The sequence below is a fragment of the Diabrotica virgifera genome, chromosome 1 (genome assembly GCF_917563875.1).
Source record: "Diabrotica virgifera virgifera chromosome 1, PGI_DIABVI_V3a".
Taxonomy (NCBI): Eukaryota; Metazoa; Arthropoda; class Insecta; order Coleoptera; family Chrysomelidae; genus Diabrotica; species Diabrotica virgifera.
This window is the reverse complement of record NC_065443.1, coordinates 268562742-268589101: the sequence shown is the minus strand read 5'-3', so window position 1 is coordinate 268589101 and position 26360 is coordinate 268562742. Positions and strand designations below refer to the sequence as shown.

The 26360-nt window shown below is 33.5% G+C and overlaps 1 protein-coding gene and 1 long non-coding RNA gene across 4 annotated transcripts in view; one reads left to right on the top strand and one right to left on the bottom strand.

The window, feature by feature from the left end:
* LOC126884417 (uncharacterized) overlaps positions 1–26360 on the bottom strand; it is a 592334-nt gene that overhangs the window by 156440 nt on the left and 409534 nt on the right. The gene's annotated exons all lie outside the window — the stretch shown is intronic.
* On the top strand, positions 12811–14612 carry LOC126884428 (uncharacterized). Its single transcript, XR_007698029.1, has 2 exons — positions 12811–13170; positions 13628–14612. It is a non-coding gene; the product is annotated as an uncharacterized LOC126884428 (long non-coding RNA).

The following is a 26360-nucleotide window of genomic DNA, read 5'->3' as shown; positions in this document are numbered from 1 at the left end:
AGGTACTTCGCAATTTCTAAAATTATATTTTTTATTTGTGCTTTTGAACCTTGAAAATCGTCATTATTCGATTTTTTCAAGTTTTAAATTGTTTATCACTCGGAAACGGTTAATTTTATATAAAAATTACACAAGATCTTTTTTGTTCCCAATGATCCAAAGAACCTAAATTAATATTTACCCGAGCCAGAAAAATTGATTTTTATAATTTGTTTAATTTTTTTTTTTTTTTTAATAAAAAATGTAGTAATAACTCCGAAATGTTGGCGCTTAGATATAGGGAATATAACATAAAAAATAATCAGTATTTCTTTAAGACTTCAAAACGCAAAAAATATACAGGGTGTTCCGTTTGAAATAAGAAAGTTCATTAAACCAGAAAATGGAAAATCTGACAACAATATAATTGCCACTATAATATCGGCCGCCTCAGAAAATCTTTACTCACCAAAATCTATAAAAATCTTTCCAGCCATTTCCGAGATAATTGAGTGTTTCCATACACAAAACTCACTCTGTATATATTATATAGTGCTATTTAAAAGTCCGTACCCCTCGTCTTATCTTTGAACGGTTATACCTATAATAGTGAAATTTGGAGGAAATAAACAGACGTACGCTTCTTAACTAGTCATGACGTTACAGAACCACTGTGACCGCTAATTTTAAACAGAACCTTATAGAAAGTGATACCTCGTTTGAAAGGTATTCAAAATACCTATTAAGGCATGCTATTTTTTTTTAGGTTTAAATTGATTTTGATTTTGGTAAATAAATTAAATTAATATAATATTGTAGTTTCGCATTTAATTAATAAAAATTCAAAGGTCCACCTATGGTTTTTTTATCAAAAGAGTTGACGTTTTTCAATTCTCTAGTAGTTTTTACGTCAACGTCAATCTTTTTGACTGGTTATCATAGGCGGAATTTTCAATATTTATTAATTAAATGCGAAACTACAATTTTATATTTATTTCATTTATTCCTCAAAATTAGCTTAAACTCAAACAAAATTAGTATGACTGAATAGGTATTTTCAAAACCTTTCAAACGAGGTATTACTTGCTATAAGGTCCCATTTGAAATTATCTGTCACAGTGGCGTTGTAAAGTCATCTGTCAGTATTACGTCAACTGGCATGACTAGTTAAGAAGCTTACGTCCGTTTATTTCCTCCCTCCAAATTTCACTATTATAGGTAAAACTGTTTAAAAGATACGAGGGGGGTTACGGACTTTTGACTAGCACTGTAGATATTTGTATGTGTAATATGTTATTATTTTATATTATCGTCATTCCAAGCCGAATTAGAATTTAAAAATCGATATGTACTTCCATAATCAAATAAAATGTACAACTTCTATACCATTGTCGATTTGATATCTCTCGTATAATTTTCTAATCTGTTACATCACCTGCAGGTGCTACAACAAGAATTAACCACAACACTCTGTATAACGTCACACGATCGTGCGTATTGCCCATATCTTCTCTGTAACAGGAAATATAATGGGCAGCAATTACTTTGCTACATTGTATACAGAGATTGGCTGCGTATAGTGCGACATCACTGTTTACTGTCATATATCAATAACTCTTTGATTGCGTTGGGCAAATACATGCGGTCGGATCGTTTTTTATTTGCTGTTGCCCATGTAATATATATGTTGTATCAGTCGGAAATGTCAATATTTAAAAAATCTCATTTTGTTTTATCTTCATATATATGAGCGCCTCGGGATGTATCTGCAAACATGGGACTTATTTTTTCGAAAGACGAATGATGTATACATATGCATAGATATTATTATATATAACATATATATCAAATACACATAAAAGAAGGGATTCGAAGACAAAGAGATAAAAGAAGGGCCAGTAACTGAATTAAACAAAACCAAGTTGACTTTTAATTTCAAAAATTATGTCTACTATACCTAGATTTGTAAACAGAGAGTTGACAAAAATATGCAGACCTAAACCAAGAAAATATTATTATCAAGAAAAAACTTGAAAAGTAAAAGTAAAAAGAATGAAGTCAAGATATAAGTTAAAAAAATATCGGTTAGTAACAGAGAATGGAAGTGAAACGACATTAAAAAACGATGATAAAATTATCAAAACATTGTCAAAAAACTAACAAATAACCACATATTTATGAGGAAAAACGTTGACAAGACAGGCACAGGAAAAGGATGTGGATAGTGAAAAAACAGAAATGAAAACGAAAAAGGTGAAATTGAATAAAAACAAGAATACATGTCAGAGAAAACACTTACTTTTAGAAGCATGGAATGTCAGAAGTACACACGAATAAGGAAAACTTAAATATCTACTTAGAGTAATTAAAAAGTTTAATATTTGACGTAGTGGCATGGCAGCCTATCATAAATAGAATATGTAGTATTCTTTAATACTGGTGGAAAGATTCGAGTACTTAGCATAGATTTATGACTAAAGAATGTAGAAAAATAAATTGTAGAATCTAAACCAATATTCCATTGCATATTACGTAGCCTCAGGATAAAGGGAATATAAAATAAACACTTTTAACACTATTAAGAATATGTACGTGCCATTTGAGGAAAGTGAAAATGATGTTAAAAATACTTCTATAGTTGGTTAATACAGAACAATCAAAAGTTTTCCCAGCTACGACATGAAAATTATTTACGCAACGCAGATGCCAAAACAGACAAAAAAGAAATATTTGGATCAAAAATAAGAAACTAGCAGAGGAAATAATAGGCGACTACCAAAGCGGATTCAGACCGGAGGTCGACCATAGACCAGATTTCGTCCTACGCCAGGTGTTGGAAAAAAACTGAGAATTGAAGCGCGATGTACACCAAATCTTCGTGGACTTTAAACAAGCTTACAGTTCTATTAGCAGAGAAGCATTGTGAGAGACTATGGTAGAAAAATGGAAGTACCTGGAAAGCTGGTACGATTAGCACAGGTGAACACGGAGAACGATTCTGCACGAATCAGAATTGGCAGCACCACGTCGGAGGAATTCCTCATTGACACCGGGCTTAGACAATGAGATCATCTGGCCCCCCTGCTGTTTAACTTCGCACTGGAACATTCAGTAAGGAAAGCCCAGCCACAACTAACAAACAGATTTACACAATCCACCAGAGATGCAAGAGAAGTTTTCACCCTATTTGAGAACGAAGCCAAGGAACTTGGTCTTAAGGTCAACGAGGACAAGACCAAGTACATGGTGGTTACGAAGACTCTAAGACCAAGGGTTAGACAAAACGTAACAATTAATGAATACAACTTTGAAGTCGTCAAAGAATTTAAATACTTGGGAGCTATCATAGTATATGAAAATAAATACGAAAAAGACGTGACAGCCAGAATCATTGCAGGAAACAGGGCATATTACTCATCAATGACCCTACTTAAATCAAAATTACCCTCAAGACCAGCAAAAATAAGAGTATATAAGACAATATAATTCGTCCCACAATAACGCATAGAAGCAAAACATGGACTCTGAACCAGCAGGAAACGATAAAATTACTGATACTTGAAAGAAAGTTGACTATCTATGGGCCTTGCAGAGAAGAGATAACAGGAGAATGGAGAAGGAGACACAATGATAAACTCCAGAAAATATATAGAGATGAAAACATAGTACGCTACATTAAAGCAAAAAGAATACGATGGGCGGGTAACGTGTTAAGATCGAGTGACGAAAGACTTCTGAACGCCAGATTCTGAGAAAGGCCCGATGGCAAAAGGTCAGTGGGTCGCCCAAGAGAGAAATTGAGAGACGCAGGGGTCAGTGATCTACGCAAAATAGAAGTACAGCAATGGGAAATAGCTGCTCAGGACCGACAACAATGGAGGGAAATAGTAAACGCGGCCAAGGCTCACATAGAGTTGTAGAGCCAAATGATGAAAATGATGATGAATAATAAGAAACTGTGATTTCTTATTGGAGATTCCTTATGGATTGTGCAACAGAAATATGATTGTACATATAATGAGCTCATATTTTGAAAGGAAAGAAATACACAAGGTAAGACGAAAATCACTGGATGGAAAGACTAAGAACCAAATACATCACATTTTAATCGCCAAGTAGAGGAAAAACTCTTCAGGAACCACTAGAGGAGAGACCACCTACAGAAGAAATGATGCTAGGAACATTTGCCGACGATACTGCAATCCTAGCCTCACACACAGATCCTATTTATGCCTCGCATCTCCTTCAAGCGTATCTAGACAGGGTACAAGTTTGGTTTTTGGAATGGAAAATTAAAGTCAATGAAGGAAAATCTATTCATGTTACATTTACAACACGAAGGGGAACTTGTCCTCCTGTAACTTTAAACAATCAGTAATTACCATCAGCCAACGAGGTGAAATATCTTGGTATTCATTTGGACAGAAGTCTCACATGGAGGAAACATATCTGGACCAAGAGAAAGCAACTAGGTCTCCAATTCAGAAATATGTATTGGTTAATAAGCCGTTCATCAAGACTATCTCTGGATAATAAATTGCTGCTCTATAAGGCAATACTTATGCCAATATGGACATATGGGTTGGAACTATGGGGAACAGTCAGTCACTCCAACATCCAAATCATCCAACGCTTCCAATCAAAAACCCTCAGAACCATCACTAATGCACCTTGGTACATCAACAATAGAATTATTCATCGAGACCTTAAAACTTATATGGTACAAGAAGTCATCACAAAACGTAGCGCTGCATACATTGCCAAGTTGGAGGATCATGAAAACCAGTTTGCACTTAACCTCCAAGACAATTCCCAAGAACAGCGTAAGTTAAAGAGGTTCAAACCATTGGACTTGCCATTTAGAGTAAACTTTTAAACTAATTAGTTAGTAGTTATGAAATGTAATTATTTTGTACACAACTTTATAAAAATTGTACTTTGATTTTGCCAGTGGGTAAATTCTTTCTTGTCCTTAGTCAATGTAATTACTTTTGTTTATTGTTGACACTCAACAGATTGCAAAATACTTTTAAATAAAAAAAAGATGTATATAGAAGATAAGAATACAGTGATGAGCACGCTAATAACCGGCAAGATAGTGGAAAACATAATACATTGCGAAACAAAAAGAAATGAAACTAGTGGAGATGGAAATGATTGTTATAAATGTATAAATTAACATTACATTACATAGTTTCCCACCTTTAGACGTATGAGAGGAGTATGACACCTGTCACTGTTACAGTGGTACCTAGGTAAGGTTCCTATGTAATTTTTCATTACAATGCTGAAAAATTTACAATTACGTTGTTGCTTTTAAAAACTATTTAAAAAGTTACTGCAATTATAAACTTGCTTCTGTTTCTGCCCTCATAACAATAAAAACTAATAAACACAACATTTGTTTACCCATAACCGACATATTGAACAATTATTGACAGGTCATTGTAATTACCCATATATACATTAAGTCCCAAACGCGCCTAAAGAAGTATAACTTCAAAAATCTGGGTGCCCTGTTAGTTTTGCGCTCCAGTGTATTTTATAATATGCGGTCTTTAATATTACATTTCGACACCTCTATATCCACAGAGAACGGCAGTTCTCACCAGTGGCGCACAACACCCCTACAAGCGACACTATATATACACGAAATTTTCGATTTTCTAAACCTGACTGAATTGAAAATTGGGCCAAATCCCATCTTAAAGTTTAGGAAAAGAGTCGTCCATCTATATGTTACTTCTCCATTTTGGTCCAAGGGTGTGGATTTTACGGCCCTTCCCATTTAAAGCCTGTTTTTCGTTCTCGTCCCCAAAACTCCCAAAAATTTCAAAAATTTAAGCCCGACCTTTGCGGCTTCTGATAGCATAGATCATTACCTTTCCAACGCATGTTTAATTTTGAAAATCGGTTATAAAATTCAAAAGTTATCGAGCTCAGAAATATGACTCAATTTTTATTTAAAAAATGGAAAATGTTTGTGGATATGTATGTATGTGTATATGTATGTATGTGTGTGGAAAAGTTAAACCGATCTGAATTTTTTTTTCTGTGTTTCAAGAGGGTGTGAGGGCCGATTCAGAACCGGTCTAATTTTTGACTTCTGACTACCCGTAAGTTAGCTAGAGGACTAGGTAAATACAAAATAGCATATTTTTTGGGCGTATATATCTTAGGTTCAAGGAAAGACAGGAAAACTAAAAATACACCAAATTAATAGGGTTGAGTTAAGCTTTCAAATGGCGTTTAAGCGATCAAGCTGAGACATACGCAGTGCTCACCATAGCCAAAAAACTGAAAAATTAAACTTTTAAAATTTTGGTTTTTCGACAATTACTCAAAATTTCAACCTACGAATTTCGCCAATAACTGAGAGTTTGTAGAAGAACTTAGGACGCGTCTAACGGTGTATACCTTATATCTGGAAAAATTCGAATTTTTAAGTTATAGGCTTCATAAGTATGATCAAATCTATTTCTTATGGGAAAAAACGGTTTTTCAAGCTCAATAATTCCTGTAATACGTTCAGTTATCATACTCGATCTTGGATGCATCAGATACTACTTGTCAATACGTTTCAAATTCATGTTTAGTGATCAACATCAGGTAAGTCGTTCAGAAGTTATAGAGCTCCAAAAGTATAATTAGTCCAGGAACTGAAATTTTTCACTTCGCAATTTTTACAGAATGGATCGATTTGCTTAAAAATTTGACAATAAGTAATGGATAGTCCAAGGATCAAAATCTACATGATGCCGAAAGACGCTTTTACCATGGGGTGGTTGCCACCTCATCTCGAGGGTGGAATTTTTTTTTATATTTTGACCGCAAATGCTGGTAAAAATATTAATTATAAGCAAAAAATGTTCATTATACATTTTTTTGATAAAATTAATAGTTTTCGATTTATTAGTTATCGAATCTGTTAGTTTTATATCGGAAAGATTACCAGATAAGGGCAGTTCTCGCCAGTGGCGCAGAAATACACCCTCTACATGCGACATTATTATATATACGAAATTTTCAATTTTCTAAATCTGACTGAATTGAAAATTTTGCCAACTCCCATCTTCAAGTTCAGAAAAAGACTCACCCATTCATATGTCAACCATCCATTTTGGTCCAAGGGTGTCGATTTTACGGCCCTTCCTATTTAGGGTCTGTTTTTCGTTCTGGTCCCCAAAACTCCCAAAAACGTCGAAAATTTGTCCAACCTTTGCGGCTTCTAATAGAACTGATCATTACCTTTCCAACGCATGTCTAATTTTGAAAATCGGTTATACCATTCAAAAGTTATAGAGCGTAGAAATGTGACTCAATTTTTATTTAAAAAAGGGAAAATGTTTGTGGATATGTATGTATGTGTGTTTGAAAGTTAAACCGATTTTATATTTTTCTCTGTGTTTAAAGAAGGGGTCAGGACCGATTTAGAACCGGTGTAGTTTGTTACTTTTGATCACCCATAAGCCAGCTATAGGACTTGGTAGGTACAAAACGGCATATTTTTTGGGGGTATATATATTCGGATCACGAAGAGGCAGGAGAACCGCAAATACATCAAATCAATAGTGTTGACTTAGCTTTCAAATAGTGTCTAAGCCGTCAGGATCAGACATATACACGGCTCAGTATAGCCGAAAAACTGAAAAACTAAACTTTGAAAATTTTGGTTTTTCGACAATTACTCAACATTTCAACGTACGACTTGCGCCAATAACTTAGCGTTTGTAGAAGGACTCAAGACGAATCTAACGATGTATACCTCATATCCGGGAAAATTCGAATTTTTAGGTTATAGGCTTCATAAATATGATAAAATCTATTTCCTGTGGGAAAAACGGTTTCGAAAGCTCAATAATTCCTGTAATAGCTTCAGTTATCATACTTGACCTTAGATCCATCAGATACTACTGGTTAATACGTTTCAAACTCATGTTTACTGATCAAAAGCGGTTAAGCCGTTTAGAAGTTATTAAGATACAAAACTATAATCCAATTAACGATTATTCCCCAAATGGTTTATGTAGTTGTAGTGGTTACGACGCTAAATTTGATCTGGCAACGGGCAATCCGACTTCATTTACCGGCCATCTCAATATATTTTTTTTCAATCTATTTCGAATAGAAAAAAATCTAGTGTACATTCGATGGACACTAGATCATTTGGGAGATAATGCAACAAAAGTGACAATTTATAAAGCTTGACGTGTAATAGAGGAACATTGCATTCAACTTCATACATTTAATTTATAAATACCTTTGAAAAACTCCTGATACAAGAATAAAAAACCGCTAAACGCCGTAAAAATGAGTGGCGCATAAAATATTCCAGCTACAAAAGATCTGATATGAATGTTACGTGGAGCGAAAATGGATTTTCATTTGATGCAAAGCAAAATTTTAGTTTTATTTTAAAATATTTTTCCATAATATTTGCTAAATTTGAAGTAAACGCGCCACAAAAGAGTTTCAAAATTCAAACTGTATCAAAGTTACTCTTTTGTGGCGCGTTTACTTCAAATTTAGCAAATATTATTGAAAAATATTTTAAAATAAAACTAAAATTTTGTTTTGCATCAAATGAAAATCCATTTTCGCGCCACGTAACATTCATGTCAGATCTTTTGTAGCTGGAATATTTTATGCGCCACTCATTTTTACGGCGTTTAGCGGTTTTTTATTCTTGTTTTTGTATATACATCTTATTCTTCTAAAATTTTCAGATTCCGATCCCTTCTTGAAAAATTTATTGTCCTGTAAAGACCTAAAGACACTTCTAAATCTCTACGGAAGATCTAAACCGACAGTGCTATTTACGATTTAATTTAAATTATACGTACGATACTAATATATTCGCAATAAACATATCAACCAAACGACATTCCTGCCAAGCTGATCATTACTGATGGATGTTTTTGGTCAATATGATACAAAAACATTCCTTAACGAACAAACTAATGATCATCATAATTAGCGAATACTTAGACCCAAAATAGGTCTCTATAACCTATGGTAAGTCTTGCCTCTTGTAGAATCAGCTTTCATTCCTTCCTACCCTTCGCCTTAGTTTCTCAACTTCGTACTCTTAATAGTCGTAAGTCGTCTTCCACCTGTACTAGTTATAAATGTGTTTCGACGGCTCCACCTCGTTCATTTTCTCAAGTGACCTAGCCACCGCAGCCTTTTTATTTTAATGGACCTAACAATACTAGGCTCACTAAAAAGGAGGTAAAGCTTAAAATTATAGCGTTTGTGCCATAATCCGTTTTCCTGCACGCCTTTATATATACTAACTAATGATTTTCCGTCCAAAACAGCATAAACGTTCTTCATTTTTGAAGCAACTTCATTCCTGTTCTTCAGCAATTTGTCAGCAATTTTGTCATCATCCACGTTTCTGACGCTATGTGAGAACGGGCTTGTTTAGAATTATGTATATCGATATTTTTGTTCTTTTTTTGAATATGATTGATGTTAAAGTTTCTTTAATCCATAGGACGCTCTTTTTACTAGATGTATACGTCTGTTAATTTTTGCAGTTACTATATTAGTTTGGTTGATTTTTGATCCTAGATATATGAATTCTTTTACTCCTTCTATTGTATATGTTCCAACCGTTAAATTTTCGGATTTTTCTATTTGGTTATTGTTTGTCATCTTCATATACGTAGTTCTATTCGTATAAACGTGTGGCCCCGTTATTTTTGCTGCTGCTTCCAATGCTGTGAACAATTAGACCAGGTCCGCCATTCATTTTGTTATGATATCGATGTCCTCTGCATACGCTAGTATTTGTACACTTCTATTAATAATGGTTTCTTGTAAGCTTCAGATTCTGTAATAGTTTTCTCTAGGGCAATCTTAAATAGAAGGCACGGTAGGCTATCTCCCTGTTAAACTCCTGTTTATGTCTGGAAAACTCTTGATACTCCGTTCTGCACTCTAACCTTACACTCGTCTATTGAGAGTAGTGATGAGCGAGACTAGTCTTGGTCTTGCGGTCTTGGTCTTGGTCTTGCAGCAAGACCAAGACCAAGACCGAACCTTGCAAGACTACGCAAGACCAAGACCAACCTGCAAGACTCTTGCACTTTTTTGCGAAATTGGTTTTTTATTATTTAACTTTATTTTTTTAGTTCAATAATATATACTGACATTGTAATAAACCTTAAACAGTATCGAATTTTTAAAATACATATTATTTTGGTTATATTTTTAAGTCGTTTTGATTAAGTCAAACGGTTTGCATTTTCTCAACCTTCAAAGTGTCCAGAAGGCAAGTTTTCAAACGGCGACAGTTCAAGGACAATTGAAATTACTTGTAAGACAAAAAAATGTAATTATAGATAGGGTAATCCATTTAAGAAAAATGCCATTAAAAACCGGTTTTAAGTAACTCTAGTTTTCGCTTTTTTGTCTAAAAAAAATACTGGCACTTATTTCAATTCTTTTCGCATAATCTAGAAAAAATGTAAGTCGTTAAATTTAAAATTAATACCAAAAAATATCATAATAGATTTTGAAAAGAGATTCACAATGCTATGAAAGCATTGTGGCCTGAATAAAAAATAACTTGTTGTCGATTGTAATGTGTCAAGCTTGGTATCGCAAAATCCAAAGCTTAGGTTCAGTTTAAGAATATAATGACAGAAATTTCGATACTGGGAAATTTTTAAAATTATTTTTTGGATTAATTTTTTACAATCAACGAAAGTTGGAAGTTGAATTATTTGTGAAAATCCCATTTGTTTCTGTAGTACCCAAAAATGACATTTAAAATGCCGTATTATGTAGAAACAGAAATACAATTTTTCCTATGATAGTTCAACAGTTTCCAGTACTATAATAGATTTTCCGCCATATTTGTTTCTAATTGAAACTTAGAAGAAAGCTAAAAATAACGAAATTTTTTTGAGTGATACTGGATTCTTCGGAAAATGATTTTCTTTAATTTTTCTATTTTCAGTTATTCTCTATTATGAACAGTTTCCGAGATACCGAGCTTTGTCACACTATACAGCCACCCTGTATATGCAGAATGTTTAATAAGTATGTGTACAAACTTTATAGGTTAAACGTTCATATGAACTAATATAATTTTTTTTAATGAGAAATCAGTGTTCACGTTCGATACATCATTTCAATAGGAATTTTACATCTGGTAAAAATTGAAGCTTTTTTAAATTTTTTCTCCACATAAAAAACACAGTTTTGCTTTTGTATTGTATATAAGTATGTATAATTAAATAAAGCGCGTATTTTCTCCAAATAAAATAAAATGTAACTAATAACTTTTTAATTTTTCGTCTTTTTTTTCACTTTTTTTTTCTTTTATATCATATGCTATTGAATGTATAAAAAGCAGGTTGTGTCTCAATTCAACTTAAAATTGAAATTTGAAAATAAACCTTTATATTTGAAACATACTTTTTAATGAAATAATTAGGTGAACGTATAATGTTAAAATTGGTATCCCTTTAAAACTACATTCTACATTCTTTTAAAATTTTAAAGCAAAAAATATAGTTTCATTCTTCACATCTTTATTTATTTCAACGTACATTTTATTCGAAATTGTTTGGTTCAAATTACTATTACCAAAAAAGCAAGACCAGCAAGATTCTTGCAGCAAGACAAACACCAAGAACAAGACCGGCTAGTGCAAGACCAAGACCAAGACCAAGCTTGAAAGAACAAGAACAAGACCAAGACCAAGACTAGCCTGGTCTTGGTCTTGTTCTTGTTTTGCTCATCACTAATTGAGAGGCTGGATTTCACCAATTTCATTAAGTTTATTAAAATATTGAATTTGACATTTCCCAAATAGATGTGAAACAACGAATAAACAAATTAAAAAATAGAAAGTCACCAGGGGAATATCAAATACCAAATGAACTCTTAAAATATGGAGGTGATCACCTTGTACAACAACTGCAACTTTTTATTCATAAAAAAAACTCGACAAACAGGATACCAGATGAATGGAGGAGAGCGATCATGCTGATGTTCTTCAAAAGAGGAGATAAGAAAGACCCAAATAATTATCGAGCAATAAATCTTTTAAATATAACACTCAAATTGACAACAAGAATTATAGAGACAAAAAAAAGAACGCATAACTCTGCAAGAGGAACAGCTAGGATTTCGCACAGGAAAATCATGCACGGATGCAGTTTTTGTAATGAGACAAATAAAAGGAAAGTCCCTGGAATACAACAAACCAGGATATATTATATGCCTGATAGATTTGAAGAAAGCGTTTGATAAGTGAGGATTCGGGACGCCATACATTTACTGTATGAAAAGGGAATATCACTGGATTTAATAAAAACCACTGAGAATATAATATATAAAGATACATAACTATGGTAAGATGTAAGGGAAAACTATCGCAACCTATCAAGTATGAAACTGGTACTAGACAAAGAGATTCGCTGAGCCCAATTATATTTAATCTCATAATGGATGAAATCATAAAGAAAGTTAAAAAAAGGAGAGGATACAGAATGGGAGAAAATGAAATAAAGATAATCTGCTACGCCGACGATGCCATAATAACAGCCGAAAATGAAGATGGCCTATAAAGATTAATTAAAGAATTCGAAGACACGGCTCTCATATACAACATGGTGATCTCAACAGAGAAATCTAAATCGATAATGGTATTAGCGGAACCGAGACTATGTATATTGGTCGTAAACAACAAAATAATAGAACAAGTGATGGAAACAGAATACTTGGGAACAAAACTGTCAAGCTACGGAAAAGTGAAAGAAGAGGTACAAAAGTAAGTGAACATGGCGAACAGAGCAGCAGGATGTTGTAGCGATCACGCTACTAATTAAATTACTTTAATTAAAATTGGATTAAAATATACCCCTCTACAAAATCCTTGGGTGACGCCCGCGAAGATCCAACTACGATTTTTCGGTGCACAGGCGCGCCAATAGAAAGAAAATCGATGATTGTCGATTTCTAGTTTAGTTGGTGACGAACTCACAAAGAGGCAACACATCGTCATTACTTAGGTGACGGAGTTTGGGCAAAATTGGGAAAATATATAACTAAAAGACCTCGAACATCAGCCAGTAACCCATACTAATAAAAATCAAGCAGTAGTTATATCTGGAGACTTATTTACAAGAAAGGAAAAAGGTTATAATACCGCCGATGTGTTGCTTTGCTCAAGTGAGTATATTGATATATTTCTCTTTATTTCTTCATTATAAAATCAAATTCACCATCCTAGATATCTCGTTCGTTATCTGTAGATATTAATTTCAGTTAAGAAATAATTTAAATGTCACATTATAAGTTATATTACGGTAAGGATATTCATTTCCATTTGCAAAGGAACAGTCAAGGCCATATGTTTTAGTGCTAAAGTTAAATTCCAATTTCTCATTAGACTTTTTGCTCTAGGTTTTTTTGAGGTAATAATATAAAAAAGTTTTAACGAATATCAGACATGTCATGCGCATGTCCCTGCCATGTCTGATTTGATGATTTGGATTAGTTTCAGTTTGACATGACATATGTATACCTAACCTGAGTTTTTTTTGTTTTGGTTTCCAGTGCAGTGACCCTGTGCTGTCTACACATAGTGTTATAAATAATGTAATTAAATTGATAAAATTTATTTTAGATTCCGTCCCTTAGCTACTTGTCACATAGACACTTAGCCTAGTCAATTTATATAGATTGGATCATCATTTAATGTGCCATCATATAAATATGTGCCAGTTACTGTAAGCAGCTAGGGTATGGGTTACCCCTAGAGTTACTTTTGATTGGATTGGATAGTACCTATTTCACAACATCCAGGATTGGATTTATCACCACAGCAGCCCACTAGTTTTTGCCGTGCCAAGAGGAAATTCATTCCTATCTGGACCTTTTTAAATAGGACTTGTGGTTAAGATAAGTTGTTTAATCTTATTATTTACATATTTTGGGTACTCTATAGTTGCTTGCACTGTAAACTTCTTGTATGCATACAATTGAGGTAAACTAGGTACATATTTCTTGATAGATAGGGTTTTAGGTCGTTGGTTTTTTTTTGATTTAATATAAGTAGTTTCCAATAAATAAAATTAGGTCTTGTTCAATAATCATTATAAATAATAATTGTAGCTTAAAAATTTGATAGGGAAGGGGTCGTTAAAGGTTTGTCGCGGATTTCAAATAGGGAATATGTCTTGTAGGTTTTTACATTGTATATAAAGAGTAACTGACCAACTCATTTATACAACTCATTTATATCACTCATTTATATAACTCATTTATATAACTCATTATATATTTACTTATTAGTGTTTTTGCTAGGTGAGATCTTTATTATTTTTGGTAACCGTAGCGTTCTTGTTGTGGATCTCACTCTAGCGTAGTTCAATTTAGGAAATAATTACTAACTTTTTAGTTGTAAGGACTTAGTGCTATTCTGACGGACTTTTGCTTTGGATTTTGATTTTAATACCTTTGCTTGGCCAGTGATAGTGGATAATTGCTTGTTAAGTGGCCTTTGCGGTCCTATTTGATCTTCTCCCCATCCACTATCACTGTTATCACGTTGCGTTATATGTAAATTGTTAGTATTTAACATTTATTATTAATATATTTGTATGTATTAAGGTTGGTGTTTTATTTCAGTCTGTATTACCAGTATATAACATAGCAAGACAAGATCAGTATTTAGTATTTTGTATTTCAGGTGGTTGTAACCAGTGTCATAGAGTTCCCATTGTTCATTACTTCAAAATCTCGAACCTGTCCAACTCATTGGTTCTGAGAGCTGAGTTGTTCGTTCGAGTTGGCGCCCTTTTTTCTTCTTCTTTCTTTGTTGTAACTCGATATTATTTTATCTCTAGCATTCTTATCTATTTTCCTTCCATTTTTGTATTAACAGTCTCATTTCCTTCCTAGTTACTATCATTTCATTACCAAATTTTCTTCTCATATCTCTAAAGCCAATATTCGGTGTATGGAAGCTAGCCCGAATACTCATACTTGAGATTTAGTGTCTCTCTGCCCTTTTGATTTTTTTTCCTTCTGAGCTAAGCCCCTCTTCTTTTGTCTTAAATCTCTTATCATTTATTTTACCCATCTTTATTCAGTTCTTCTCTTCAAAAATCTCTATACCCAGAGTATAGAGGCTTCAATGTCTCAACAACACAATCTGGAGAAACAAATACATCACAATGTAAACGAAAACAAGGATCTATAAATCAACAATAAGACTGATAATGACGTATACAGCGGAAACAAGAGCAGATACGGCGAAAACACAAATACTGCTGGAAACAGCAGAAATGAAAGTCTTACGAAAAATAACAAACCAAACTCTAAGCCCGGCCGCACATCAAAGAAACATGAAACGTAAATTACGTTTCATGGAAATAAACCACTGCTAAACAAATATATATCCGGCCATTTATGAGACTCTCCGAAAATAAAAATGTGTCATGAGCATGAATCACACTCGTTTCATTAGTAGGCGGACTTTGAGATTTTTTTAGCAGTGTTTTCTTTGCATGAAACATGTTTTTCGTTTCATGTTTCACGTTTTTCGTTTCATGTTTCTTTGGTGTGCGGCTTGGCTTAGAGACAGAGTAAGAAGTGAGGAAATACGAGCGAGATGTGGTATAGAAGAAATAAACATGTGGACCAAAAGAAGAAAAATGGAATGGAATCAACACATAGAAATAATGACAGAAAACAGAATAGTATCTACTAATAGCAAGAGACAAATCGCCAAATGAAAGATCATTGGGACGACCGAGGAAAAGAGGTTCAGACAATGTCCATTGAGGCTAAAAACCGTAGTAAAACAGGCATTGCGCCTATTTATAAAGTAGGAAGAAGAAAAAGGATATTGAATTCTACCAAGGCTTTGTATAGTGCGTTTCTGTCTACACTTTCATAGGCATATCTAAAGTCCACAAATAAAAAATGGTGAGTATCAATTCCATACTAATATCTTTTTTCCAAAGCTTGTCTTAGAAGGAATATTTTATAGATAGTTGACTTTTCTTTGCGAAACCCGTACTGGTGTGTGCCTCTTATGCCTTCACATTATCCTGATAGGCGTTCGTAAAAAATGTAAGCCAAACTTTTTGTAGATCACGTTTTACAATGCCTCTGTAGTTATCACAAATTGCTTAGTCTCCTTCCTTGTGAATAGGTACAGCTATTCCTACGTTCAAGCCTTATGGTAGTTTTACCTACTTCCAAATTTGTTCTATTAGCCTATTTATACTCTAACCAGATATTTTGCGCCATGTTTTAAAAGTTCAGAGGTAATGCCATCTGCTCCAGTAGCTGTATTTTTTCATTTTTTGTATTACTCTGATGACTCCTTCTTCTGTTAAAATGATATTGAGATGTTTTTATGTTTTTTATATTGTCTCTATGTTTTCGTATATTAATTTTTTTTCTTCCACATTTTTCAGATTCCTATCTCTTCCTGCTAGAATTTATTGTCCTGCAAAGACCTAAAGACACTTCTAAATCTCTACGGAAGATCTAAACCGACAGTGCTATTTACGATTTAATTTAAATTATACGTACGATACTATATATTCGCAATAAACATATCAACCAAACGACATTCCTGCCAAGCTGACCATTACTGATGGATGTTTTTGGTTAATATGATACAAAAACATTCCTTAACGAACAATCTAATGATCCTTTCTTTATATCTGATTAGATAGTTATATCGAGCAATCGATCAAGACGTTTCGTTCAGTCGATATATGTTGTCCTAAGACATACGACTCGTTGTCAGTTTGCTCCGTATATTATTTATAAAATAGTACAGATCCTTCTACTGATTATCGAAAAACCGGCGCAGTGTAGTAGGTGATCGAATTGCAAATATTTCTTATCTTTAGTGAAAATGTAAACGAAAAAGGACATTGCCCTTATTACAAAAATATATAAATTCAATTATGTTAATTGCTGTTATAGTCCACAGAGAAAAGGTATAAAGTATCCTGTTGGGGACTTTCACCCAGCATTTGACAAGTTTTTATTCCATGGATCTCCATTAGCAAAATTTTTATGTTTCGTGTAATGAATTCGGTGGACTTTTTAAATTATTAACAATGTAAGGTCAAAAATGCAATTTTAGAAACTTTAGTCTACATGTAAAAAATTTATAAATCTGAAGATAAAACATTTTAAAAGAATTTATTACAAATTAATGTCACTTAGTGTTTCGGCAGAGTGTTTTTCTCAAATGATGCGTTTTTATTATGCGCCTACACTTTATATACCTAACTCAAATAAATCCAACTCTGCCTTTCTCAAAATAGCCGAAATAGCTAAATTGACATTAATTTGTAATAAATTTTGTGGAAATATTGAAAACAAAAGTTTTTGGTGTATTGTTAGATAAAATGAACTTCCATCAAGAAATGCTCGAATTCACTTATAACCCGGTCTATATAGACATTTGAAATAACAAAAATTGCCGGAGAGCCAAATTTTGGTGGAGAGCTAGGGTACACCATAACAAATAAAGTTTTAAAAGTCGCTATCGATCCCATGTGTGCAACAAAAGTTATTCGGGGTCAAAAGTCAAAATTTGAGGTTTTTTGGATTTTTCTCGAAAACGGTAAGTTTTATTAAAAAAGAACCTTAAACCAAAGTTGTAGCTCTTAAAATTCTCTAGAAACATAGTCCTTACTATTTTTTCCTAAGAGTTGCCATTCCTGAGATATCGCGATTCTAAAAATCACATTATACATGATATGCACACTTGCACAAATTTCCACACCACCTCTGTGAGGTAGTGTACTCGGCGCGTTTTTTTACCGTGGTTTCCCCTGTGGGCCTACTCCACTAACTGTTTTGATAGTTTTAGGATAATTTAAGGAAATAATACCGGTCAAGTTCTAGATATTACCTTATTATTGATATTGATTATTGATATTGCTATTGATCCTTAGGTAAACTATTGTTTTGATTTCTTTAGATATTTTAATCAGATTCATATTCTTGAAAGTCTACTTCAACAGTCAAGTCTTCTTCGATTTCATCTTCTTCCTCTTCCTCTTGCTGGATGTTCAAAAATTGTTCAAATGTGACTGAGTCATTGATCTCTTCATTAAAATCACAGGAGTCTTCCTCTGTTGTACTAAACTGGACATTTGAACAAGACTGACCTTGGCAGTTGGTACACGCTAGAGAACACAGCAACCCGAATATTTTACATCCACATTTGGCACTTACAACCTTTTTTTGCAATTGCAAAAAATAGTGTTAAGGAGTTTTTCTGGAGCAGCTGGAAGTAAGGTTTTAATCGGCTCCAGAATATTATCTATTAATTTCCAACCCCAGTCTTCTGGATTCAGTTCATTGTCTAGCCATGTTTGAACTTGATAATATACTCAATAAAAATGTTGAAAAGCAGATGCTGATGTTGGAGGAAGACATGATAGTCGTACTTGTTTCTTGTTTCGCGTATTTTTTGCAAAAGTTAAGTATCTGTATTTATCAAGACAACTAATTTTTTGGAACTCCATAAACCGCAAGAAGAAAGCGAATTCCTTCCGTAATTATTGTTTGCGGTGTGGAATCAAGTTCTGTAAAAACTTTACAGCAGTCAGTCAAATCTTTTTTTTTTTTCGAATAATTTAAGTACGGACGTTTTGCCCCTTCTGTACATTGCTGAGGTAGTGTCGCAGCCGGTTATCGCATGTAACAATAAAATGTACTTTTGGCATTTGGGATAAGCCGATAAACTTTTCGAAGAATATATCTCTGTTCGCTGTTGAGCCCTTCCAGGTTTCAGAAAATAAATAATTTTATCTACTGGAGTCCTTGCAGTAAGCAGTACTAACAAATCAACATCTTCACCAACTACAATTGTTGTGTTTGTTGCCTTAAATTTTTCAATTGCTGTCTCAATTATAAGGATATCTGCGTCATTTTTGGCTTGTTTCACTTCAATATTCGCAGCTGTTAATTTGTCAGTTAACATGGAAATGAAATGAGATTTATTTATTAATGTTAGCGAAAAATTGTTGTTGATTCGCTGGAACTGTTATATTTTCATCAAAGATAATCTCGGAACCGATGATGTTTTTGTAGTTCGACGACGTTGTTCTGCAGCTTTAATATTCTTTGTCAAATCACTGTAGCCGTCAAATACCACTGTCACTGTAAGCCCGTAATGTCTGCTAAATGGTAGACGCTTGTAATAAGTACTTATATTAACTTGAACTGAGCCTTTAGCACTAAAAGAAACAGATAATATGAACAAGACCTACGGACAATACTCTAGCCATTGTTTACAATAGACAATTTGTACTTTTTTAAACAATGGTACAGCCAAATGTTTTTCAAAGCCACGTGGATAGAGGAAATTCAGTTTGGGAGTGATTATCTTTTGAAGAAATATTTTCAGAATAGTATAATATATTATATAAAAGAGACATAAATAGGCATTTATACTTGTTTTAAGTGCCACATTATGTACAGTCAAAATAATGAAAGAATACCCATGAACGATCAGATAAATCACTTATTTTGTCTTTGCTGTCTTTTTCTATAACAAACGTTTGTTATTTATAGAAAAAGACAGCAAATACAAAATAAGTGATTGATGTAATCGTTCATGGGCATTCTTTCATTTTTCCAACTGTATATATGTGGCTTATGTGCATCTAATGTATAAAGTAACTTTTAAAATCGCGATATCTCAGGAATGGTAACTCTTAAAAAAAATTGTAAGGACTATTTTTGTAGAGAATGTTAAGATCTACAACTTTGGCTTGAGGTTTTTTTTTTGATAAAACTTACCGTTTTCGAGAAAAATCCAAAAAACCTCAAATTTTGACCTTTGACCCCGAATAACTTTTGTTGCACACATGGGATCGATGGGGACTTTCAAAACTTCATTTGTTATGGTAAACTCTAGATCTTCACGAAAATTTGACTCTCCGGCAACTTTTGTTATTTGCCAACTATTTTGATGTCTAAGTTGACCGGATTATTATTTTAAAACTTAAACCATTGCTCGGAGAAAAAAAATAGCATGTTTCGGTCAAATAATACAAAAGAACAGTAACAGGAAAGTGAAAAGAGTGTGAGGAGCGAAACCAGTAGGAAAAACAGAAGACCAATAAAAAAGTAGAACAGTGGCATAACAGACATATTACAAAATAAGAGAAAATCTTGGCAAGGAGCAACATATAGTTATTATAGTAACAGGTAACAGATAAGATGGAGAAAATTCATCAGACGCACCTCCCTCGACACAATACGGTAAGAAAGCAACGAATATGAATGTAGATAATATACAGTGCTTGTCAAAAGTCCGTACCCCCCTCTTATCTTTTAAACAGTTATACCTATAATAGTGAACTTTGGAGGGAGGAAATAAACAGACGTAACCTTCCTAACTAGTCATGACAGGTGACGTAATAGTGACAGATGACATTACAGAGCCACTGTAAACGATAATTTTAAACAGGACCTTATAGCAAGTGATACGTCGTTTGAAAGGTATTCAAAACACCTATTCAGGCATTCTAATTTTTTGGGATTAAGTTGATTTTGATTTTGGTGAATAAATTGAATAAATATAATATTGTAGTTTCGCATTTAATTACTAAAAATTCAAAGGTCCGCCTATGGTTTTTTTTTGTCGAAAAAGTTGAAGTTTTCAATATACTAGTAGTTTTTACGTCAACGTCAATGCAGTTTTATATTTATTTCATTTATTCATCAAAATTAGCTTAACCTCAAACAAAATTAGTATGACTGAATAGGTATTTTCAATACCTTTCAAACGGGGTATCACCTGCCATAAGGTCCCATTTAAAATTATCTTTCACAGTGGAGCTGTAAAGTCATCTGTCACTATTACGTCACCTGTCATGACTAGTTAAGAAGCTTACGTCCGTTTATTTCCTCCCTCCAAATTTAACTATTATAGTTATAACCGTTCAAAAGATACGAGGGTGGGTACGGACTTTTGACTAGCACTGTATGTATTTAATAAAATACGTGTAAAGCAGTAAAGCCTAATATTGATTTACTAATTTTTTGTTTAAAAAATTGTGAGTAATTTAAGAATTCTTTCTTAAGTTTCAATAACTAATTTTAGTAACTATTGTAAAAATAAACCCACAACTTTGATATTGCGTGGAAAGTTGGGTCTTGCATTAGGACTATTTCAATCATCTGCCATAAAAACTATCCATTATCCATTTCAAAAACAAGTAAATTATATACCATAATATCCAACCTCATCACGCTCTCAAATATTTAATGAGGATTTAGGGGAATACTAAATTCAGATAATGAATTCAAATGCATGTTCTTCAGAGATCAAGTTGTTTTCAAGACTCGAGGAGACCCGGCATGTTATTAGCCACAAGATTATGGAAGAAAAAACCCAGAAAATAACAAGCCTCAAATAATAAGGCAAATGTTGTATGAAGAATTCCAACAAGTAGTAGATCAAGTTAGAGGAAAGATTATAATACTGGGTGATTTTAACGCTGGATTAGGCAGGCAACCATATAATACCCGGAATTAAACTAAATCATAAATTGATTGATAATGTTAAAAACAAAAATAGAGAACTGATAATAACGAACTTAGAATAAACAACACATTTTTTTAACATTAAGACCAACACAAAACCTTTACATTCAATACCACCTGTAGATAAAGATCTATGATAGTTCATGTTGTAACCGACAGAGACATAAATCCATCCAAAATAATCGACGTAAGATCCTTAACCTTCGGATGACCAAGGGGGCTAAATTTTGACCCCAATGTATGTTTTTATTTAATAAATTCAGAAATACTTTCAATTTTAAACTCATTATTTTTTATTTAACTTTAATATCATTCTGGATAACTTCATATTTTGTAATAAATTAAATTCCCTGTATTTTACGAAAAAAAAAATTTTTTTCTGAATTTGTGGTCAAAGACGAACTCCCTTGGCCTTCCATGTTCCAATTTTATATTAAGTAAATACCGTCTATTATGTGGCATTGTTTGTAAGAAACATTCCAATATTGAAACAAAGTTGTTTGTTAACCCGCCAGTGGTTGCTATATGAGATTTTCTCTCACGGTTTCAGAAAATTGCGCACAACTTTTTTTCTGGGAAATTATACGCGCTGTAGTTCCTTCTAGTCTCCTAACTATCCTCCCTCGACAATCTAATAGACTCATCCGCTCAGATAGTGACTCTATACAGTGATGAGCGCGTTAATAACCGGCAAAATAGCACAAAAGATGGAAAACGTATTAAGTTGTGAGATAAAAAGAAATGAAACTAGTCGAGCTGGGAGAGTTAGCGATATTAACCTAAAGATTAACATTATATTGATTGTTCCCACCTTTAGATGTATCGGAAAAGTTTCACAGTGACAGTTTTAGTTGACAATACTCCTCTGATATGACTAAAGGTGGGAACAATCAATATAATGTAAATATCGCTTAATTTTCCAGCTCGGCTAGCTTCATTTCTTTTTATATCACAACTTAATACGTTTTCCATCTTTTGTGCTATTTTGCCGGTTATTAGTGCGCTCATCACTGTATATACTCTATATAGTCGGACTCTATAATATGCCCCAAAATAAAGTATACCGAACTGAAAGCTATTGATTACAGTTGCCATGGAGAGATTGAAGTATTTTGTATAAGTCAAAACGATATTTTACGTTTGCTCACAAAAGTAGTGTAACAATTATATTGATGATGGCTTTAAGTGCTCACGAAAAATCATTTATTGTTGAGACCTATTTTCGCTCATACAGAATAGGCCGAAATGATGGGCCTAGTTTAAAATTTGTTTCCACGAGGTTTGGAGAACATTTCAACAAACCGTCTCCTACGAAGAGCAGGATATTGTTGCTTGTGATGAAATTTAGACGTACTGGTTTCATATTTACCCAATAAAAAGGAAGATCTGGAAGGAGGAGAACCTCTAGGGACAACAACAATATGGGAAGGATTCTTGATAAAATCTTGGCTTCTCCTGAGAAAAGTCAACGGCGAATTTCAAAATACTTGCTTTAAGTAAGTCTACTGTCCACCGAGCTGCAAAGGAGTTGGGAGCTTTTTCTTATCCATTTAAGTGGCTAAGGGTGGCTGATAAACGCGAAAGAGTTGAATACTGCGGCAGAACATTGAGTATGGTTTACGATAACGAAAGCTTTCTCATGAATGTTTGGTTCTCAGATGAAAGCCATATAACATTGAGTGGATACATTAATAAACAAACAACACGATTTTTGGGATTTGAAAAGCCACAAGAGTTTATTGAGAGACCTCATTATAGTGAAAAGGTGACAATGTGGTGCGCCATATCCAGTCATGGGATAATTATTGGTCCATACTTTTTAGAGGAAAATGGCAGACGTGTAACTATTAATCAGCAGCGAAACAGACAACTCATTGTAACACCTTTTTACCAAGATCTTCGCCAGTTTTGCCGTACTAGAAATTTACCATTCCGCTCACAGTGCTTTCAACAAGACGGGGCCACAGCGCATACTGCGGCAGAAACTTTAGCTTTGCTGCGACGCTACTTCCCAGGGCGTCTTATATCAAGAGGAAGTGATTACCCCTATCCATCTAATTCACCCGATCTTACACCACCTGATGCGTATTTGTGGGGGATTCTTAAAGAAAAGATTTACAGGGATCCAATTCCGCATGATCTTAACACATTGAAGGATAACATTTTCACAAAAAAGTGGATTTTTTCGTCGAAAAACTGTTACTTTCAACTGCGAATAACTCGAAAAATATTAGTTTTACAAAAAAAATGTAAAAAACATTTTTTTTAGAATTACGTTTTACATCGATTTACATAGTTAAAATTTAATAAAAAATTCCCACCCCCCAGATGTGGTGGCAACCACCCCCAAGGTTTTAGCGTACAGCAGCATAATAATATAGAAAATGATCCTTGGACTATTCCCTACTTTCTGTGAAAATTTCAAGACAATCCATGCCGGACGAAAAAATTGCGAGCAAAAATGCTTCATTTCCTCGACTAGAGAAAAAGATTATGAAAAAAAAACCTCCAAATTTTCTTTTTCTATAAATTTATATCGTTCTATTTCATTTGACGCGCAGTGTAGTTTGTGCTGTAACACGTACACTGAATTACTTCTAAAAAATACTACCTTCAGTTTGAGTAGAAATATTTTTGTTACAATGTTTGATGAAGAATTCATTCATTCGAACCCGAGCTTCTCTAGGCATTCCACTTTATTGGCATTCTCAAGTACTACTTCAATTAAACGTCCACTTGAAAATGCCGACAGAGACACACACGGTGAGGACATTGTATAGTGCTTCGTATTATTAGTGATATACCGATCATCAACGTGCTATTTGCAACAACGTTACCTGCATAATATGGAGAGGTTAGGTCATTGGCCGTGCTCATCGACCACACGACACTTTTAGCAGAAAAGTTACATTTTTCTAAATAAAACTGATTTTTGTAAACAAAAATATCCGCTTAGTATTTAAAGGATTGTATTACTGAAATATAATTTACTGATTACCCATCCTCTATCGTAAATTTTGTCCTCGAAATATTTCACTGCAGACCAAATATTTGACTTGTATTTAACACGTTGACGGACGGAACGTCTATAGACGTCTATAGAATATCTATAGACGTCCATTTCCATTTATGTAATGTGACACGATGTCTATAGACGACATTTTTAAAATAATTAGTTGTAAAAAAAATTACATTACTAGTCCATGTGGTGAGACCGCTCCCGTCTGGGAAAATTTCTGATTCGGTTTCTTTGTGAATTCCTATTCAAAAATGTCCCCTTTGCACAAATCTCTAGGGGCCGGGCGGAATTTTTGGGCAGAAATTGTTTAAACAATTTTTTTAAACAAATACCTACAAAACATCACCTTTTTTTTGCTCTGGAACATATATTTTTTTTTAAGTTTTGTGGGTGATTCTAAACAAGAAAGGTATCTTGTAATTTTTCTCAAAAATTGATAGTTTTCGAGTTATAGACGATTTAAAATCTGAAAAATGCGAAAATACGCATTTTCGTGGCTTAAAAACTCATATTTAAATTAATATTTTTGAGGTTGCCAGATTCTTAAATTAAAGTTTAAACATTCAGCTTCAAGATTCTGAAGAGTGATTGCATCTATCCTTAATTTAAACCGTTGTTTTTTAATTGTTACATATGCATGTCCATCCGATTTTTTTTGCCGGTGCGGCGCGCTCTATTTTAAAAATCTCCAATTTTTCTCCGAAAAATATTTTTTCTACATTCTTTAGGATATTCTGAATTAAATAAGTTTCTTTACATTTTTCTCAAAAGGTAACAGTTTTAAAGTTATAAGCGATTTAAAATCCAAAAATGCGTCTTTTGGCATTTTTCGGATTTCAAATCGCTTATAATTTTAAGACTATTAAATTTTGAGAAAAATATCAAGAAACTGATTTTATTTGGAATGTCCTAAAGAATCTAAAAAAAATATTTTTTTGAGATAAATTGGAGATTTTTGAAATAGAGCGTGCCGCACCTGCAAAAAATCGGATGGACATGCATATTTAACAATTAAAAAACAACGGTTTAGATTAAGGACTGAATGTTTATTATTCAATTTATGTATGTGGTAACCTCAAAAATAGTAATTTAAATATGAGTTTTTAAGCCTCGAAAATAGGTATTTTCGTATTTTCATATTTTAAATCGCCTATAACTCTAAAACTATCAATTTTTAAGAAAAATTAAAAGATACATTTCTGGTTTAGAATGTCCCAAAAAATCTAAAAATATATGTTCCAGAGCGAAAAAACGTGATCTTTTGTAATTGTTTAAAAAAATTGTTTAAACAATTTCTGTCCAAAAATTCCGCCCGGCACCCTTCAGATTTGTTTAAAGTGGACATTTTTGAATAGGAATCCACAAAGAAACCGAATCAGACATTTTTCCAGACGCGAGCGGTCTCACCACATGGACTACAAGTGAATACACCAAAATCCTATAGTTCCTTAAAGATACTAACCTTAAAATTATTTATTAACTATTTTGTGATTTCTTAAAATAAGTCATTGCACCGTGCGTGTGGCCATATAGGTCTGGATCCCGCGTATGAAAAAAAAGTTGATTAATAGCAAGCTGAAAATTTGTTAATAGCTTAAGGGTGCCTAGTCGGATAAACTTTGATATATGGGAACACTGGAACAGGGGCAGTTTTAATTGTGGAACAGGTTAAAAATTTGGAACGGTCACACCACGAAAACGGCACACTTATTTTGTCCGACAGAACAGCCTTAAACTCTCCGAACAGAGATTAAAATATCATGCAAAAATCAGACTGCTATGTATCACCTGTCATAATTCC